The following is a 15,410-nucleotide window of genomic DNA, read 5'->3' on the forward strand; positions in this document are numbered from 1 at the left end:
TTACTGGCTCTCGTTCGTACAGCCTAGATGCAACACTACAGTGGTTGTTTTTGATGGGCCTTTGATTGTGGGGAGGGCATCGTCAATTAGGGTTTTCATTCACTTTCCCATATTCTTTTTGCCCACTTATCATGCTTCAGCTCCCCTTGATCCCCCGCACGATGCAAACCAAGGTGCTCTTTCACAAGGCTTATGGGCATGATCAGGAGCAGGATTATTTAGCTACCAGGGAGCAAGAAGATACATTTACTCAGCTTATGGCCAACTGTGCATAGCTGGCACCTTGCAAAGTACCAATAAATGGCCACCCCCATTCCAATTTGGATTTTTATTAGACTGGGTGAATGTGTTGAAGTATCACAGCAGCAAACTGTTAATTTTCTACCAGTTCTGTACTTTCCTTGCATCCATTATACAGGTTTTCCTTCATTTGTATTGCCTCCTACGTGATCGAACATTTCCCACCACTCAATATTAATCTCCCGTTGTGCATTTTATTCCCTTTCAGTTCCTTCCTTTGTCACTCATGTTACATTTTGTTTGAGTAATATTTATTTCTCTCCATTGCAAAATGTTCACTTGTGGTCTTTCACCTAATGTCAAACATACTCATTTGTTTGTACTCTCTGTCCCGTTGCATATTTATTTTAATTTCATTTTGTCCAGTCCTCCTTCAAACCCATCCTATATTTTTCTCTTGCTTTCGATTCCCACGGCAAATATAATTTCTCAATTTTATTTCTCCTTCCTATCATCATTTTTCTTTCAATATTCTATCGTTCTCTCTCATCCAGTCTTTCATATTCCGTCTTCTCTCTCGCTCTTACTAGCTCCTTTCCTTCTTTTCCTTTTTGTCAGTCCCGCACTGTCCGCATTCTCCATCCTTTTTTTCCCCATCCTTTATTCTGTGCAGCACTTCTGTGACCTTTATTACCTGTTAGACAGAGAAGGTACCTCTGGTCACCATAAGGCAGTATAATTCCTAGTGCACCTGCTAAAGGTGAAGCCGATCCCTCATTTAAATGGTATAGGAATCTGCGTACCGGGATTGCCATCCACCGACCACTTACAGTATGGCGGCGTAGCTATTAGACATTCTCCCACCTAAATGCAGTACCAATGCAAGCTTAAATCGTTTCCATCAATAAAAGTTTTTTCTTTTAACTCAATTATTGCATATGTTTTAATTTTTCTAGTTTTTACATTTTCACAAGTAATATGTTCAGTCAAGCAACATACCCTTGTCTCCAAGAGAGACTCGACACCGAGGATTTTAGAACTGTCCACCTTTTACCATGATAATCCATTCATCAGTTACCCAACCTATGACTTGTTTTGCTTTGCGTCAACCACACTGCTTGGTTTATATTTCTCAACTTGCTATCTTTAATTTCTCAGTCTTGATTCAGACTGCTCTGCTTTGGAAGACCACTTGGAATTCTGAGATAATCACTTCCATTGTGGGCTGTGCAGGTGGTTACGGCTGGCTAACCTGAGTAACAAGCCTGAGGGCAGGAAAGGCCTTTACTAAGGGTTAATGATCATACACACCCAGTACGGCATACTGCAGCAATTGTATTAAATGGCACCCCAGCCAAAAGCAGGGACTTTGTGTTTTGCTAAAAGAAATAGCACGAGCCGGAAATGCAAGCTGTTTCTCATAGCAAGAAAAAATACCTACAACTAACATGGCAGCCAAGGAAAATGGCGAAGGGAAATCGTGTCTTCCTTTCAACATTTCTGTGGTGGTTCCACTGGTTACTAAGCAAGACAGGGTGTCGCAAGCAGACACAAGTAAGGGTGTAGCATGAAGGGTGGGGGTTTGGGGCTGGGGAATGCATGATTGCATAGTAGTTGTTATGTGTGACCCTCCTATGTGTATTGCCCTTTTAAGATGTGGGACCCTCCCAATGTGTAATGACTTTTTAAAATGGGCCATGGCTGTGTCATGGCCCAAGCTGATAAGAGGAGCCCCTGCAGGCACGTGCAGACTCCTACCATGGAGGGTTACACCATTCTAAGGGAAGACCGCCAAGGTGGCAAGGGGGAGGTGTGGCAGTCATTTATCCGAGTGACTTACCTATCCGTAAGATAAACCTGATGGAAATACCACACTGTGAAGTTCTACTAATCAAATTAGAGCTGGATCCTAACTCTACCCTAAACATGTATTTTCTGTATCGTCCACCCACCCTGATGGGAGATTTTGTTTCAAACCTGTGTGGCTTGATTTCTTCCACACTTAAACCTAAATCTAAAGTGGTTCTGGTTGGAGATTGCAACCTAGGCTTCTTAGACACTCTAGATTCACTATCTAAAACTACTGCAGTGGTGTTGGAAAATCTAGGCTTTATCCAACATGTGCACCTTCCCACTCACCTTTGTGGCAGAACTCTTGACTGGGTGATGTCACAGGAACCCGCCTTGATAAAATTGAAGTGACTCTGTGTCCCTGGTCTGATCATTGCTGTATCCGATTTGAAATCCCTATGATCTGCACTATCAAGAGAAACAGAAGAACGCAAGAGAAAGTGCTGTGTCGTGATTTACGGAAACTCACCTCAGAAGCTCTTGCCCCCCTCTTTGCCCCCTAGGTAAATGATCTTGAACAATACAAACCTGTAGCTGACATGTCATCTGCTTACAATGAGATGATGAGGAATTCCGTGGAGAGCTTGGCTCCCCAGAAATTAAGACGACAGAGGCGACTACCTAAAAAAGAAAAGCTGGTTCTCTCCTGAAATTCACAAACTGAAACATAAGAAAACAAAGGCCTTTAGGAAATGGCAAGTGACTTTAACCTCTGTGGACAAATCCCTCCAAAGCCAGGCTGCTAGCGAGTATACAAAGGCCATCTGCAATATTCCAATACAAAGGAGTTGTTTAAAATTCTAAAAGAAGTTGAAAATCAATGCCCTACTAACATCTCAGTGGTAAAAGATACTGATTGGTGCTCCTAGATTGGGAAGGCCACGTCTACTAACATCTGTTTGATCAAAGACGACATTGAAGCTAGGGGGGCTAATATGGACTGTCCTTCTCCTACTGTGGCAGCTTGGCACCAGGAGGCCCTGCCTTCATCTTTAAGTTTAAGGAGGTAACCGAAGTAGAGGTTTTGAAACTTCTAGAAAAAATAAAACCCACAAATTGTAAGGGCGATATCTGCCCTGCAAAAATAGTTAGAGTAGGTGCCGTGCTTCTTGCCCCTTTTTTTACAAAGTTTGTTAATGCCTCATTTGCTGAAAGGCTAGTACCAAGGGACATCAAACAAGTGTGGATAACTCCACTTTAAAGAAGCCCCCCTTCGACCCAGGGGTGGCAAATAACTATCACCCGATTACAAACTCCCCGTTTCGCCTAAAGATCCTGGACAAGATGGCACATGACAGATCCAGGCTTCTCTGAGTAGGTATTGCCTACTAAGTCCCAAGCAATCAGGTTTCAGGTGCTTCCATAGTACGGAATTCACACTACTGGATCTTAAAACCAATATTCTCCTACAAATGGAGAAAGGCAAAGCTTTGCTATTGATGCGCTTGGACCTTAAAGCTGCCTTCGATATGGTGAATCATTCTATCTTAGCTAATACGCTATGTGAGAGAGCTTTCTTCTCTAGAGAAGCAGTAAGCTGGGTGCTTTCCTTCCTCCCAGATTGCACAGCTAGGGTCTATCATGAAGAGGCCATGTTAAGTGGATATGCCTTGGACTGCGGCTTGCCGCAAGGTTCCTGCTTGTCACCTATGCTCTTGAACTTATTCATGTTGATTTTGTTTGATCAACTGGATAGGGAGGGTACTTTCTATGCCAACTATGCTGATGACACTGTGTCTTTTCCCACTTACTGGGAATTACATCAAAGACACTGGGGTCATCAATGCAACCTATAACAAAATCCAATGTTGGATGCTGCACAATGGCCTAGCATTGAATAACTCCAAAGCTGAGCTTATCATCCTCTGCACTTCTAAGCTGCATCAACGTGGCCAAGCCTACTCTTCCATACAAATTGCAGACTGTGTTTTCCCCACCCTTAAGAAAGTGAAGACCTTGGGAGGCACCTTTGATCAACAGCTATCTCAGACCTCACATTAGTGGTCTAGTGTGGAACTGCTCATACTAGATCATGGTAATGGCACAATTGAGTCCTTACCTTGCAATGCCCAGCTGTGCTCCCTTAGCTAGAGCAATTATAGGGAGTCGGCCTTTAGGTAAGGGGGAGATCAACCTACTGCAAATTGTTCCGATAACGCAGTCAGGGTAGTAGCAGCCCTGCGTAATACTGATCATATGTCACCTACAAGGAGATCACTACACTGGCTTCCAATAGCAATAAGGATTATGTTTCGGACCTTGTGCATTGTGCGCTCCTGTCTTCATGGTAAAGGTCCTATTTAGTTGACAGCTCATCTTAAATGGGTCCCTAACAGATGCAGTTTAAGGTCGAACAACACCACACTCTGCACTCACTGAAGGCAAAGCTGTCTAGTGGAAAAAGGATGTTTCCCATTCGCCACCCCTTGCCTTTGGAATACCCTGCCACCTGATCTGAGACTTTGCCCCTGTCTCATCTGCTTCAAGCAGACTTTGAACACTACTCTCTTCAAATCAATTCTTGATCCAATTCTTTTCGTCTCTTCTCTGCCCCCGTAGATGCTCTTTTGGGCTTCCTGAATCTGTGTTTTTTGTTGTCTATCCCAGCGCCCGTATACCTCTGGTCCCTCGCCCAGCGCTCTACAAGTAAATTAAATCAATAAATAAAATGGAACATCTGTTGACTCCATCTCTCATTCCGGAGTGGCAGGCCTACACTGTGTGATCACGGTCCTGCAGCCCTGGCTTGCAGGCCCACATCGTGTGATCATAGTCCTGCAAGTCCTTGCTTGTCTGGGCCCCACACCAGCATGATGGCCTGGGTCCAGCCAAGGCACCCGGTGCTCTGGCACCCAGGCTGTGTGCCCACTGTCTCACAGGGTCCTACACTGTAACCAAGTAAGTGACCCCGGCACACCTACATGGTGCTGTCCCCACATTAATGGTGAGGAAGAGGAGGTAGAGCCCCCACAGTGTGCCTGTCCCTGCTGTCCTTCATTCTTTTTTCTTCAAAAAAAGGAAGCAGGAAAGAGAGCAAAAGGAGAAGTAGCATTCATCGCCACAAAGATGGTGAGGGGATGCCCATGCTAATTAGCCCCTTCTTTCAGCCCTCACTCAAGAGGGTGCTGTGCGGCTGGGATCGAAGTGTGCCTGCGGCCCCTTGCGGCACCCGATGCCAGATCGTTTGAATCCCCCTGGGAGGAGGAATCGGCATTCTCTGGTGTAAGAACCCTGTTGTTTCTCCTGTGCTGGGAAGGGGAGGATGCCTGCTGTGATCAGCCACACCACCGGCAGTGCATGCCAGCTCGTTGCCGCGGCCGGCACCCCCCCCCCCCCCTGTTACCCACTGACCCACTGCTCCAGAGACACCCAGGTCGCGTGTGCAGCGAAGAAGGAGTGCCCAGCCCGCCTAAGACCTCACAGAGATCCTGGGTCTGGCGGGAAAGGAGAATGCAGCAATGACCGCCATGGGAAAAGAGGAGTGGCGTGTCCGCTGCCTGGCTCCCACACTGGGGGAAATGAAGAGCACTCTACCTTCGGGATATCCAGGGCCCCAGCAGTGAAGAATACGTGCTCCTGTCATCGAAGCGGTTGGCAAATGAGATGCCCATGCTTATGGGAGACGACGGCGGCAGTACATGCCTGCAATCTTCTGAGCAGGCGCACGCCTTGCATTCACGAGCCTCATCGTCGGTTAGTTCCAAATACGCTCCATGTCGGAGCATAGATTAAAAGATCCCAGGCCTCCGGAGTGAATGTGTATGCTCCTGCCATCGGAGCAAGTTAAGTGAAGTCCTGGACCCTCCAGCAGTGATTCACAAAGTGCTCCATGTCCGAACGAAGAAAGTTCAATAGGGGCCGTGACACGGCGGTGAAAACAAAAAGTAAAGAGCTCCTTGAATTGCAACGTGTCCTGCCGGCACGATGAAACAAAAGGTACATGCTCCTCTACATACCCCAGTGGAATTACCAGGACTGAAAAGGAAAGCAGCCAGCTGCCGATCTTCATGGTCTCTGCAGTGTGTGCGTACAGAATCCATTGGTAGTGGTGCCTCCCATCCATCAGTATTCAGACTTGTGGTACCTTTACAAGTCTGAATACTGAGAGCAGGTGTCCCAGGAAAAGAAGAAAGAGAAAGAGGTGGCTCCAGCACACTGCCACTGATGTGCACCCTACTGCTGGCAGTACCAGGCCAACAACCTCCTGCATGGGTGACAGAATGTGCCTTCAGTGTCAAGCCAACGACCCCTGCCTGAGAGGGGGGGACACAGTGTACGTGTGTGCCTGTGCAGTGGAGCAGTGTGAACAGCACCAGTAAATGGATGTGGGCCATTAGTGTCGCCCTGCAAGTGGTCCGAACACCCTGCCACTGGTGTGCACCCTGCCACGCCCACCATCCATGGACCAGGCTGATGTGGCCCTGGGTGCGATTCCTGTCACCCCCGAACTGGGACATCACCTGCCCTATCGTTCTGCCTGAAAGAAGGAAAGATGTGACTGTCCAGGACTGTTCCGGCCCCATCAACAGCAGTGACTCCTGCCTGGGGGAGGAGAAGAATTGGCCCAGACGCCCTGTCATCTGTGTCTGGCCAAACAACATCTTGCAGCCCTCAAACCCACAACCCAGAAAACGTGCTATGAGCAAGTGAGGGTTGCAGCTCTGTACAAGTGCTTGTGCGCCCTCCTGTGCCACCACAGTGAAGCGACACTCAAAACTGTGGGAGCGTGGCCAAAAAGAGGGGGTGAGTAACAAATGTGCCACACATGCCCTGTCAACATCACTTGGCACAGCCTAAACACCCTGCTACCTGTGTCTCGCAGCCTACCCCAACATCGAGGGACTGACTTAGGCTTAATGTAGCGCAGCCTAGACACCCTGCTATCCGCATCTTTCTGCCATGCCCCAACATCGAGGGACTGACTGAGCCTAAAGGTGGCGCAGCCTAGACACCCTGTTATCTGCAAATGGCTGCCCTGTCCCAACATCAAGGGACTGAGCCAAAGTGGCCTCCAGAGCCCTGCGTGCGGCTTTGCCGGTCTTTGAACTGTACCACCAACGGAACTGGACCTGTGGTATTGACTAGCCTGAATGGACACTGATGCAAGGTGAACTGGTCTCCTGCAGTCCTGCAGGTACTTGGAAGAGACTGAGCAAACATGTGTTTCGGTGCTGTGTGTCTGCATGTAGATTATATGCTTAAAGTGGTCCAAGTTAAATGGATGTAAAGCTATGCTCCTGTAGTTTGTAGGCATGCTCTAAATAGTGCCAGCAGCTAACAATGGCATCATACAGTGGTTGACGTTCTGCTTAACCCAGATTAATAACGCGTCTCATTAAATGTGGTAGAACTGCCACCATTCCACCTGCGGTTTGCCGACCATGACTGTCACCCGCTGATTATGTTTAGAGTGTGTTAATATGTGGTTTCTGTCTACACCTACCTGAGTCCCTATGTATGTATCAGTGGCATGTCCTACTATCTGTCTACCCAATAATTCCCAAGTGGTATAAGTATTGTCCCTCTGTAACAGGGGGGAATCATGTAAGTTTCAGCTAGTTTGTATTGTTTATTATGAAAAAGGGGGAGTGTTGTGTGACCCTCCTATGTGCATTTCCCTTTTAAGATGTGGGTCCCTCCCAATGTGTAATGCCCTTTTACGATGGGCCATGACTGTGTCAAGTCCCAAGCTAATAAAAGGAGCCCCTGCAGGCACGTGCATGAGAACAGCTGCAGACACCAACCATGGAACATCTGTTGTCTCCGTCTCTCATTCTGGGGCTACAGGCCCACACCATGTGATCACAGTCCTGCAGGTCCCTGCTGTTCTGGCCCTCCCAGACCTGCCTGGTGGCCTGGGTCCACCTAAGCCACCCACCACCCAGGATGCTGCCGACATTCATGGTGCTCCGGCACCCAATTTGTGTCCCCACAACCTCACAGTTTCCTACCTGTAACCAAGTAAGTCCGGGTGACCCCGGCACACTAACATGTTGCTGGGCCCCCTAGCACCAGTGAGGCCGGCCGCATGACCGCCGCCGGCCCCGCAATAGTGGTGTCAGCAGATCACAGGGCACAAAGGAAATGGCAGAAAGTGGGAGAGGCAACAGCATGACGCACAGGATTCAACCCGTGGAGCCTATGTCGATAGCCAACTGATTGGCTGATCCTTGTCCGACCGGTGTTAAATTTGCTTAGTTTAAAAAACAAATCTGTGCAGTCTGCAATTCTTTATAGATAACTCTAATTGTTTGACATTGTCGACTAACTAAGGAGTTGGCTAATTTGCGTGGTCTAAGACATTCATATTGCTAAAGAAGCTAGTTGCTGCAACAGCGTGTAAGGGTATTTTCTTGCAATAAGCCAATATCTGAGATAAATGCACGCCATATTAAATGACTGCTACCCAAAGCCTTGAAGAAAGGTCTGATGCTTTTGTTTTGTTTTTGTAGAAAAGGCGTACTCATGGGCGTTGAAGCGCCTGACAGACAATTCTCTGGCTGACGGTAGGAGATCATTTTTTTTAATGTATGGTGTTAAATACAATTTAAAACGTTGTTATGGCCAGTACAGAACCGTTAATTCCAGAAGATCGTGCCATCCAATATAATATCCACTGAATATTACACCCCAGATGGGATGTTCTTTGTAGACCGGTATCTCCTGAGGTGTTCTGAATGACATGTAGGACAGGAGACAAGCTGAGACATTTCCTGCGTCCTTAAAATGTACATAAAAGTGATACATTTTGCTGTCTTATTGTACAACTATGATGTGTGCTAAACTTGTGAACTGCCTGTTGGGTGCAATGGAGTAACTTTGCTGAAAATGTTGGGGGGACATGACATCTTAAGGAAAGAGGCGACAAAATGGTGTGCCGCGAAATTGGGGGGGGGAGCAAACCCCTTAAAAGTACGCCCATGGCCGGGGGGCTTGGAGTTAGGAAAATGTTTGAAAGATTTGCCGTTATGATTTGGAAAGTCTGATGGTTCAGCCAGCCACACCACTTTCTCTTCGTGTGAAGGAAGGACCTTTGAGGGCTGCAGCAGTCTTCCATCAGTTAAATGTCTTTTAATAACTGTTCACTGACATCCCAACTAGAGAGTGTTATATCCTCTGTGCACCGATGGCATCTCAACGTTCCATATTGGAATGCCATTGCGTATGCCCTGATATGACAGTTGGTGGGCAACTGTAGTTTATACCTGGCTTGCTTGGTAAATAGACCTGCTTGGTCTTGAATATAAACTTGTATAACTTAGCTAAATACTGTGTGTACTGTATACTTACCACATATATTGGTGGTGACGAGGATCCCAGTGACTGAAGACCCCTGCGGCACCCAGCTGTGGCAATCACAGTTGTCTGGTGAAGGGGAAGGTGACGGATGGTCCGGCCCAGCAGTGTGACACCTGTGCCCTATCAGCTGTTGTGTATTCATCAGGCAATGGTGCCAGCAGCAGGTGGGGCTGAGGGGTGAGTGGCATACCCTCCTCATGTCCGAGGACTGGTGTTTGTGGTGGGGAGAGGGTGAGGGGGTGCGCGCCACAGTCCTGACCAGCCTGGGGAGCAGGTTTTTATCGAGGTTCTTGTCAGGGTCGGAGTGACCTGGAACTCCTGCCTGTCGAGGCCCAGGGTGGAGGAAATCTGCAGGGACGGAGGCGGGCAGGCCTCACATGCACCATGTCAGGGCTCGTATCGGGGCCCAGGGTAGTGCGGCATCAGGGGCGAGTAAGCTTTCTGGTCCCCCGGTGCTTCTGCGCATTGAGAGCTTGAGGTGGCAGATGGTGAAGCACCCGCCCCGCCGCCTGTGAGCGGGCACATCAGAACATGGCTGCATGGTGGGCTTGGGCCTCACAATTCGGTGCCCGTGTGGGGGTCTGGGAAGGTGTGCGGATTTGGCATTCGAGCCCAGGTCGTGGCTGGCGCACAAATGTAGGATGTAATGTGACCGGCAGTTTGTTTGTTTTACGGCGGGGGCAGTGTTGGCGAAGAACTGTGGCGACTGCTCCTTCCATAGTCAGGTGGATGTTTCGGACAGAATTACAAAGCGTTCGAGGAGACCTTTCTGTGTCAACAGAAAACTCATTCTTCTCCATAGTAAAATTGTGGTGTGACTTATACATGTACTATTGGGAGGCACCATTGTTATTTCAAAAGAAACAGTTTCATATGGGATAATATTGCAAAGGAAAAACAAAAAGCGGTTTTGCAGCACGTTTTTTCTGTTCCGCAAATATATGGTCAATCACATACCTTTTTATTTTTATTTTCTTCTTCCTGCATACTTGTTTTTAGAGAAATACTCCTAGGGGCCTGCAGTGGGTGTGCATTCTTCCCATTCAGAGTGCATAGGTAGTGGGAAAACACTATTTAGGACTATTAAAAGTGCAATTTCATCCTCTCAACAATCACACCGGGTCACTGTGACACACTTGTGTACAGGCGTGTTATAAATGACATATATCATATCACCCCCAAAGTTTTTAGCCACACCAGTGGAACCATCTGTACAGTGGGAAGGCTGGAAAGATCTGTTGAAATTCGGATTCAAGAGATTCTCTGAAGAGAGGAGGTTTTCCACTCTCATGTGTTGTGTGGGGGCATAGGCGGTAAGAGTAATGAAGAAGTTAACAGATGTTCAATTGGAGGATGTGGCGGATGGCGGGAGTGGGGATGGCGATGGTTTATATGGGAGGGCAATATTGAAGTAGGAGACCCAATATGGCAAACATGTAAATGTTGTGTTAGAAAGGTACAAGTTTATTTCCAGGACGCAAGGGATTGGTGAATCGGTGGATGAGTTTGTAGCCGATTTAAGAGGGTTACTAGCTTTGTGTGAATTCACAGGGAGACGATGAATATATCTGGGATCAACTAATGATGCACACATCTAATCCCAAAATACAAGAACGGCTATGCCAGGCAAAGAGCACGCCACTGCAGGAGGCTTTAACAATAGCAACAATAGCAAAGGATATGGAGTTGACAAGCAGATGTTTAAAGGAGGTGAATGCTAAAAATGCCAGCGAGTGCCTGAGTGTGGCAATGCATGTGAGGAGGAAAAATAATGTGAAGTAAACTGGTTTGATAGAACAGGGGGCAGTCAAAATACCCAACATGTTATTTGTAAAGGGCATTGCCCCAGGTGTGGGTTGGAGAAGCATGCACTGAACTGTAAAGAATGCCCTACCATGAGAGGGAAGTGTAGCAGATTGGGAAATTTCGCAAGATTTAGCATATCCAACAATAACATTTTGGAGAGTGATGCCAGCGTGAAGTGTGTTTTGGAAGAAAATAATGAGTGGGCTAACAAGATTGCAAACATTGTGGGGGAGGTGGGAGATGACGAAGAAGGGGTATACATCCCACCTGAGGTGGAAATTGTGGTGGTCAGGTGCTCCGTCAAGGCATTGGCAGATTCCGGGTCACCATACTCAATTATTTCAGGAGAAATATGAGGAGATTTGGGATGGGAAGAGCCCCAAGTTACATTCATCTCGTATCTGACCCAGAGCATATGATGGTGGGAAATTGATATACAGGGTTTTGTCTGGTGCATGCAATGTTGCGTATGGTGACAGATATATTCATGCAAAGGTGTGTATTGCTGAAAAAGGTGATTGTTTATTAGGGTGGAAACACCAGGGTAGGCTTGGATTCGAGCTACACCCTGGTAAAGATATCCAAGTAAGGATGATTGGTAAGGATACATCTGACATTTTTGAAGAGGTGGCAAGGAAGTTTAACAATGTGTTTTGCAAAAGCATTGGTATCTTGCATGGATACTGCCAGAAAATTCAGTTGGTGGAGGATGCCAGGCTGTGTGTACATAAGGTGAGAAATGTATAATTTGGTGTTAGGGAGAAGGTGAGGTTTGAATTCCAGGGTGTGTGTGTGAACAGGGGGTTATTGAACCAATTGAATGCAGCAAATGGATGTCCCCTATTGTTGTTACCCAGCGCCCATATGGAAGGATTAGGCTTTGTCTCGATTTATGAGACTTAAATCGCAATATATTGGTCAAAAGACACCCTTTACCCAGAGTTATCAAAATATTTGTCAACCATGGAGGAGGCTGGGTGGTTTTCCACTCTGGACCCATCAGCAGCCTACCACCTGGTGGATTTCACCATACATCAAGGGCACTAACAGCTTTTATTACACCCATGGTCGCCTTTCAGTTTAAGAGACTACCTTTTGGCTTGGCGTCGGTATCGGCTGTCTTTCAGAAAATTATGGAAGATCTTTTGAGGGACATTCCCGGCACTAGGTGCTTCCAGGACGATATTGTAGTGGGAGGTAAAACAAAGTTAGAACATGTGAGCGTGAATGAGGTTCTCAGAAGGCTTGAGGTGGCGGGAATGACTGCGAAGAAGGACAAATGCCAGTTTAAGGTACAGAAGGTATCATTCTTGGACTACAATCTATCTGGAAGAGGCTTGGAAACTCGCCCAGAGATGGTAGATGCCATTCTGAAAATCAGAGAACAAGGAGGAGCTGAAGTTGTTCTTAGGTCTGATCGAATTCTATGCCAAGTTCATAGAGAAGGTCTCCGGCAAATGTGCTATATTTAGAGATTTGTTGAAAGTGACGGTAGAATTTGTGTGGGGAGAGAATGAAAAGCGGGTTTTTAGGGAAGTGAAGGAGGTGGTGGAAAATGCACCCACACTACATAGGTTTGATCCCTTGGCGGAAACTACGATTACTGTGGACAATTGTGCCCATGGTGTGGGTGCGGTTCTGAGCTAGTACATGAAGGGCATTGAAGTACCAGTTGCGTTTGCATTGCAGGCTCTCAAAGCTACTGAATCTAGGGACTCCACTATTGAGTGCGAAGATTGGCTTGCTATTGGGTTTCAAATGATTTCAAAATATATGTGTGGGGTATTCCGTATGTTCTCAAAAGCGATCACAAGCCTAAGCGCATCTATTTACCACAAGAGGTTCAGGGCTAGCCACGCCGAGAATCGCAAGATGGTTATCTACTTTGCAGGGTTTCAACTTTGTGGTTAGATTTGTTCCAGGATGTTGCAATCCTGTCGCTGATTGCTTACCAAGGTCCCCCAGGATGAGGTCAGAGGAGGTAGAGGGAGTGAGCGACAAGTGGATTGGGTGGGTGATCAATACTGTGGACAGTGCATTTTCCAAAGAGATCTGTTTGGAACGCAGGTTGAGGGCAAAGGTTTGGTGGCCCAGGATGGATGACATGGTGGATGCGGATGTGAGTGCTTGCCTTTCTTGTGGGGCCAGTGATACATTGCTAAAGACAAAGAAGGTGGAGATTGGGAGTGTGGATGTCCCAGAGGAAGAACAGGAGAAAGTGGCCATTGATTTCATGGGACCCATGAGTATGTTGGGTCAAGAAAATAGATTTGCCATTGTAACAGTGGTTAACGCTTTAATGTGGTTTGAAGTGAAGTTTTCCGAAAGCATTTCTACCAAATGTGTGATCGATTTTATGGAAAGGTTGTTTGCCAGAGAAGGATACCTCAAGGTTGTGATTTCTGACAATGGTGTACAATTGGTATCACGGGAAATGCGATAATATATGGAAGGCAAAGGCATTGAAAATCACTGTACCGCCTTATACAATCGCAAGGCCAATGGGATAGTTAAACAGACAAATGGTATTACGAAAACTTCTCAATTGGCATTTGCAAATGGTCTTGATTGGTGTAGAAGGATACAAGAAATTATGAGGGCCTTCAGAGAGACACCACATGTTTTGACTGGTGTCACACCATTCGAAAAAAAGAAGGGGTAGAAAGATGCACACAGAGCTGTTTCCCCATTGGATGGTTGTGAACAAACAGTGAGCTGAGAAGCAGATATACTTGGAGGGGAGTAGCATGTGTGTAGGTGATATGGTGCAGGTTAATAAACCATTTAGCCTACTAAAAGGATGTTCCCATTATTTTGATCCAATTGAAGTGGTGAGAGTGGGGAAAAGACATGTTGTGACGAGTGATGGGAGAAGGTGGAGTAAAGACTGTGTTGCTATTGTGCGTCAGCCTCAAGTGACGGAGAATATTTCTGTGGACTGGCGCAGCGATGTATCAAGAGAGGCAGAAGATGAATTGGACAGCAGTGACAATGATAATGGCAGCGGTATGGGCTTTGGTGATGAAATGTCTTCTTCTCCATACGTCAGGGACCCTGAGGGGATTCCTGGTGGTTCACGTCTAAGGACACAAGGAGGTCCTAACTTTGTATCTGTACATAATGGCATGGGGAAAGGTGATGAGGGCACCACTGGTCGGGTGAGAAGGAGGCCGATGATAGTTGATGATTATGTAACCTAGTTTTACTATGTCCTTTTATTAATTTACAGTTCATGTTATAATTGGCCACTCGTGGTGCATCCATCATTGTGTACATTAATTTTACGTATGCATTTATCAAACGCTGGCACCATGTTTTCCTTTCCAGCCTTTGTGTTGTGTAAGAAGGAACATATGTTATTTCCTCCACCCACACAATGGTTGCTCAACAATCCAGTTGGTGGGCAACCGTGGTTTATATCTGTCTTGCTTGGTGAATAGACCTGCATGGGGTCTTATCTTGAATAAACGTGTATATCTTAACTAAATACGGTATACGCTGTATACTTACCCACAGAGAGTAATATGGAGACTAAAGTACCCCCAATGGTATATCATAAGAAGACTTTGTCACTGAGGGCTTCTGTGCCAGCTTTGACTTAAAATCCTAATGTACTTTTGGGAGAATGGAGAATGTTATTCTTAATCATATTTAAACAAAGGAACGTGAGAATCCATACTTGTACAGTAATGGTTGTAAATATCCAAAATAGAAACACATTAATTTCAGTGGAAAGTTTTAGATGAACTAACATGTTACCTGGTAAGCGGGGATTGAGGCAGACCTCTAGGCAGGCACGAGCCTGAAGCGAGGGGCAGGGATGTGTTGTTGGGATGCTTGGTAGGGTTGACTTTAGCTGGGATGATCAGTGAAACCGTGTCTCTCATGCTCAATGAGATAACGTCAAAACGAGCAGATTACATATATATTTGGATATTTCTGATGTCATTCCTAGCGAATTATAAGTTTTTTCTGAACTGTAAATGATCTGTTATGTCACACTTTGTAGTAAACACATGTTATGTTACACTTGGCTTTAAATGAGAGTGCCAAGAAACCACACAGTTGGCAACAGTGCGCGTTATAAAAACCTTTAACAGAACATAATGGTATTATGTTTATATCACTCTCCCGTGTAGACGATATGTATTTGCGCCATCACGATGATGCACTTTTGCTCTGTGGTAATACTGCCGCGCATGCTACAGACTACT

General features: G+C 46.4%; 1 long non-coding RNA gene across 1 annotated transcript in view; it reads left to right on the forward strand.

Annotated features, from left to right (window-relative positions):
• The window catches only part of LOC138515628 (uncharacterized), a 1,173,490-nt gene extending 1,164,891 nt beyond the window's left edge, over nt 1-8,599 (forward strand). The window contains exon 4 of the long non-coding RNA XR_011282118.1: nt 8,544-8,599. This is a non-coding gene — a long non-coding RNA (uncharacterized lncRNA). The remainder of the gene's footprint in view (nt 1-8,543) is intronic.
• Nucleotides 8,600-15,410: the final 6,811 nt, after the last annotated feature.

This window comes from Ambystoma mexicanum, chromosome 6q (genome assembly GCF_040938575.1).
Source record: "Ambystoma mexicanum isolate Mex_15411 chromosome 6q, UKY_AmexF1_1, whole genome shotgun sequence".
Lineage (NCBI taxonomy): Eukaryota > Metazoa > Chordata > Amphibia > Caudata > Ambystomatidae > Ambystoma > Ambystoma mexicanum.